Below are 6,000 nucleotides of genomic sequence, written 5' to 3'. Positions count from 1 at the left end.
ATTCAGCAGCACTGTCTTACCTGGGATGACAGCAGCCAATTTCAAGGCATTGTGCACTACAGTGATTTTTAGAAGCTGCTTTTACATTGCATAAAATATACCTGCCTTCCCCCTGGCCTGGGGCAAGTATGGACACACCAAGCATAGACACTTGAGCGGGCTCACTGGGTGCCAGCAACAGCTTTCTATTGCTCATGCAATAAGCAAAAGAGATTCCTGAACTTTTGTTCCCACAGGCCACCATGAACGATCTGTTTCTCGGGATTTGTCCAATAACATCACCACCAAATTTCAATGGAAACATCTATAGAGGCAGGGTGGTTAAGCAGACCAGTTGCAAATCACGTATCATGAACAGCTTGCAAGGCACTGGGATGAATGTTTCTCCCATTACTTCCCAAAAGAGCAGCCTGCAGGAGTGATGATGGCACCCCCTGAGCAAGGGAGACCAGGTGCCTGACAAAACTGTGCTGCAAGGGAGCTACAGCCCGAACCTCAGCAGTGCTGGAAATCCTGTCCTGCAGCTATGTAGGTGGGGACCCAACCTCATGCCTGTGCATCAGGTTTAACCACCAGATATGCCAGACCAGCCAGACCCTATTCTTCTCTCCATGTGCTCGCCCTACCTGTTGTCTCCTCGGTTTTACAGCTGCTGGTCCTGACCGGCTCTGCTTTCGTGCTGCAAATAACCAAATCACTTTGACGCTACCCTAAAGGGAGAAAACTAGAACAGAAAGAGAGAAAGAAAGAATTTCATCTTACTGTTTCTTTTCAAACAACGAGGAGTTATTTATAACATGGTTAGGTTCATTGTTGCGAGACAGCAGTGCCCTTTCCCAGCTGACAGAGCCTCTCTAGCAATGACAGCCTCGCAGTAGCCTGCAGGATTTTATTGCCTGAGGTAGCTTAACCCAGTTTCTCATGCGGTTAATGAAAATCAGCAGTGGATGAGATTTGCTGTTGCTGCTGTTCTTCGGGACCCTATGCAAAGGCTGAAGCACCCAGGAACACATGAGCAGCTCTATCTTCTTAAGACAGATTTACTTAATATGGGTGGTTGCAAAGTCATCTTCCCTCACTGAAAACGAAGTGTAACATCTTATCCGGAGTCTAGGGGATTTACAATCCGGTTCAAAAGCTGCCCTTCCCTCCTGTCGGCACCTCAGGGCTGTGTGATTGAGGCACTCAGCGGAGAGCACACCACTCCCTAGGCAGGTGACCTAAATCCTGCTTTGCACATCGATGCTGCAGGGCACTGCAAGGGGTTTGTGTGCTGCCTTCCCTCCCCTCCCCATCAGTTAGATGCTCCGGGATGCTTTCACCCCCGGCAGTCACCATGGGACAACCCAGGGGTGTCCTCTCAGTTTGGAGCAACACAACCGCTCCACAGTCCCCACGGCTGAGGAGAAGTCTCCCCCGCAGACGGACAGCCTTCAGAGGCACCGGTAACGGGGCCAGCGTCACACGTGCCAGGCCCTTATCCACACGGGTGCACGTCAGCACAGTACGGCTGAAGGGCCCAACTCTGCCCTTCCCGGCTCCCCCCGCAGCGCTCTGCAAGTGCTTGCTTTGGCACATGTCCAGCGAGAGCATCTCTGGCCAAACCCACACGAGTGTCCTAAAGAAGTGACAAGAGCGGCAGATTTGTAGGTCTCTGAGCTGCTCAGAGCACTGGGGAGAAGATGGAGCAGGAGTGTTTTAGGAAAGGGTGATAAAGGGTCACTATCGTGGGACATTCTGGACCTTTGGCACTTTCATACAGGCCTTGAGTTTCACGGGATGCTCCCTGGATGGATCCGAGCCTCCCAAGTCGAGCTATGGCCAAAAAGCTTTGCTGTAATTTTGCAGCAGCGGTTGGAAAAAGATGCAGGACTTGTGTTTGGCGTGGCTGCCAAAAGTTAATTAAAACAACAAAAACAAACTAAGGAGAGGGCTGTGCATATGACAGGGTTCATCAGTCAAATCAGGTAGAGCTTGTGCTTATTACATGCGTCAGACCAAACTCCCCGCAGCGAGCGTTCTCTACCTTTCCACCTCCTCAGGGCTAATTTAAGAGCTGTTCTTTGCAGCCCATAATAATCACAAGAAAAAAATCAAATTCTGTTCTGCCAAAAGGAGGAAACTGGAACAAGGGAACCGGCAGGAAACTTGCCTTGCTGCCATCTCTGGCTTTCCTGAGGAAACTTGTGCTCCAGGGCATCCAGTCAAAGAAAACAGAGCTGCCAGCACGACGCGTGGCTTGAGCCCTCCCCATAACAGAAGCTGGGCAAGCAGGAGCTCGTCTGCTGGGAAAGGGAAGGCCACTTCCCACAGATAAAAAAAAGCAGTGGGCTGGTATGTGCAGGTGAACACAGAAATAACCATACTGTACAGAGCAGCAGACAGACAAGCATTTTCTCTGTGGACACCTTACGCTCAGCCAGCCTCTTTTGTACGTACAGTTCCCCCAAATCTTTCCTGCGAGGGGCAAGAGTGGTAGGCAAGACTGAAAGGCAGTCCCTGATAAAACAGAAAGCATCAGCTCGCTAAGAGAGCTCTTCACACAGTACAACCCCAGCTCAACAAAATGCTTAACACACATTTGTGGCTACTCTTGCTGCAGCCTTTGCAGACGCAGGGAGTGAGGCCGACGTGAATGCCACCTCCAATGCAAATATTCAGGCAAAGCCAGGCTAAAAGGTCACGTTCAACTCACGTGGATTTGGGCCCACCCTTTGCGTCCCCCATTAAATGAGCTTTTATTTGGCCAGGTCTAAATAATATATTCCTTTTCCTCTCAATGTTAAAGTGAATACTTTTTTTTTTTTTTTTTTTTAAATCTTTCCAGAAAGTCACTCGATGGTCCGTGCATCGAGGGCATTGCTCACTCCTGCCAGGCTCAGTTCACACAGGCTGGGCATGTCTTCAGCTTCATTGCCAGAAATTGTTATCATCCATATGAAATGGATCACAAAAGTATAGTACTGGGACTAACAAAAACGGCGGGGCTGGTTCCCACCAATCCCACAGGGCAGGAGTTCCCAGGTTGCAAAAGCCGATTCCCTTTTTTGTCATCATTTCTCTAGCAATGGAGCCCAGGGTGCCCCATACTGAATCGGGACCCCCTTTGTGCCAGCTGAGGATATTCAGAAGCTCACACAAGCCTTTCTCCAAGCACTGCTAATAAAGGTCTAAATTCAGATGCAGCACAAAGATCATTGCATCCAGGCTAATGGAAAATCCCATGGCATGTTTTCAGGATTCTACAAAAACTTGTTTTCTTCAGAAGCTCTCAAAGACCGTCCTTAGGGACTGTGCAAGGAAGAGACACCAGAACGTTAAAGACGCCATCTTCTACCTAAGAGGCTATTGAGAATGCCGATTCTTAAGAGTTTATATCTGTAGCAGTTTTGGATAGGAAGGAAATTCTTAAAATGGCATGTGGAATTTGATCCCTGAAGGCACTAGATTTCTGCTATGCACAATAAAATACAAAATTAATTTCCTGATCTTTTCTAGGCTCATTTTTTCATGTTTCCTCTTTCTAGGTGAAAGTCTGAAACTTAAAAACTTTCTGCGGCCATTTGCCATTATAATATCAAAATCAACCAAAAACCTTTTCACATTTTATGCAAGAGGTTAAGGAGACCACTTTGTAAGTAAGCTGTAGCAAAGACAGGCAATTTGAAACGAGAGCTGGAGACGGGATTCTCCACCTAGCATATTTAATATCAGCTGCTTGGTAGTTACCTCCGGGTGTGCTCAGTCAGCACCACTGCCTCGCACGTCCCTGGCGATGCACTGTTGCTTACCTCGCCTGCTGTTCTCCAAGATGCTCTGTGCATCCGTGTGTTTGTCCAGCCTCAGGTATGAGCTACCCAGGGCACTTCAGCTGGAAACTGGTAGCCAACACGGACGAAAGGACGAGATAACTCAGTAACCAAATGCCTAAGGAAAGATCAAAGGAATGAGATTAACACCGAGTAATATTTCCTCCACCTGCCCTTCAAGCTCCCATCAATCTCTAACTTAGAGACTTCCTGGTGCATGTTTTACATGTTCGCATGTTTTACAGCCCTTTTTTTCACTGAAAGGGCTTTCACATCCACAGAGTAATTTTCAACAGTGTGAAGTACTTTTGTCTTAAACTTGGCACCTGAAAACATCCTTTTTTGCCTTCCCATTCAGTTTGTAAAGAACAACCAAGAGTTAATTCCCTATCCGTATTCTCCTTACTGTTCATGATCTAACCTCTTCTTGTACAGTCACCGTGTCTTTCCAGCTCAAATCAGATAGAGCAAGACAATTCCTGCTCCTTGCTGATAAAGGACTTCAAATTAACAGGGAAAGAAAGTGGGCCATGGCATCCCCTCTGTGCCACTCAGCATGTAGTTGAGCTACGTCTGTCTCCCTTATTCCATTTTCCCCATGTCTCAAGATTTACCAGCATGCTGTGTGAATACTTTGATCTATTCCAGCACATAATCCTCTTCTGAAAAATGGGAACAACCCAGGTGGACAACCAATTTTTGGATGTTCCCTGAGCAAACTGACAGACCCTCAAGAGTATCAGTTCAGATCAGCAGCCTGCAAACACGGTTTGTGGACATCTAGCAGTGTTTCATTTTTTGTTTTCATCCAAAAACCCCCCCTGTCTTATCACCTACAGGCCCAACATTGATTTACCTTGCTACGCTGGATTTGCTGGAAGCCAAGGAAGATGCACCACCCCTCAGGATCGTTGACTCAGAGCCTCTCAGAGCACTGCCTAAAAGCTGGCTGTCTTTATTACAAAGCCCAAAGTACCAACGTGAGTGGTAAGCACCAGTGGGAATCTTACACAAGTAACAGCCGTAAAGGCCTCATCCTATTTTTACCGGAGTCGAGAGGCGGACCTTCATTCCTCAGCATCCCTCCATCTGCCCTGAGGACAGCTCAGGGAACAGCTGTAGCAACGGATGGTCTGGAAAACCGGCTTCTCAGCTAGTTTAAGAGGCTCAGTCTGTAAGAGGAAAAGTTATGAGATGACAGAATCAGACTCCAGAAGCTCTGATACAAAGAGGAGTATTTTGAAGAATGAAACTTAATTAGCAGACAAAATGGCTGGAATCTGAAGCTAGACATTCAGCCTGGAACCAATTACTCATTAAAACAAACTTATATTGGAACAGCTGACAAGAAAAGAATTAGATCAGCTGAAGAATAAGATTTCCTAAGTCTCAAATTCATTGGTTTCCCATGATGTTTAACTGCCTAAATTTTATTTTTTAAAAACTGACTGTCCTAAACACTTCTGAAAATTGTATCCAGTCTTTTACATCTGAGCTAAATGCTCGTCAGAAGTCACAAGCTGAGGACTTGGCACAGATATCACTGTCAAAGATGTTACAGACAGCTATTATATGAATTTACTGACTTTGAAATACATTCTAAGCTGCAGCTCTGCAGCTGCTTCTCCACACCCTCTCCCTTTGCACCTTTCTCTTCCACTTTGGTGTTTTTTTCATCTTTTCTACCAAGACATCAAGATACCAGTGTGTCATCTTCTTTTATAGCTCCTACTATGACAAAAGTCCTGACCCTCACCAGTGACCTAAAGATGCCACCCTCTCTCAAATAACTCGTTCAATAGGAAAAGTAAAAGCAACAGCAACGTCTTCGTACAATTCTGAAACCAGCTGGCAGAGAGCCTAACACCAGTATGGTTTGCACCATACCACACAAAACACAAACTGCATGTAAAATGGAGCATTTTCTTTCTCGGGATTGTCTAAACCAAAGCGTTATGTCCCTTCCAAGTAGGAAAGTCCCTACCAAACATTAGCTTGATGTTGAAACCAAGACCTTGATGCAAATTAAAAACTTTTTCTCCCTCTTGCTCCCTCTTCCTCCTCTCTTGCCACTACAGGCGCTGCTGGCTTAAGACTCAGATATCAGCAATAAGGCTGTTTTGGTATAAGTAATAATTATTATTATTAAAGGTGTCTCAGCTGGAAAGCAAAACAGAACATCCCTCAGCTC

Source organism: Gymnogyps californianus, chromosome 3 (genome assembly GCF_018139145.2).
Source record: "Gymnogyps californianus isolate 813 chromosome 3, ASM1813914v2, whole genome shotgun sequence".
Lineage (NCBI taxonomy): Eukaryota > Metazoa > Chordata > Aves > Accipitriformes > Cathartidae > Gymnogyps > Gymnogyps californianus.
The sequence above is the reverse complement of the archived record's forward strand: the minus strand, read 5'-3'. Positions refer to the sequence as shown.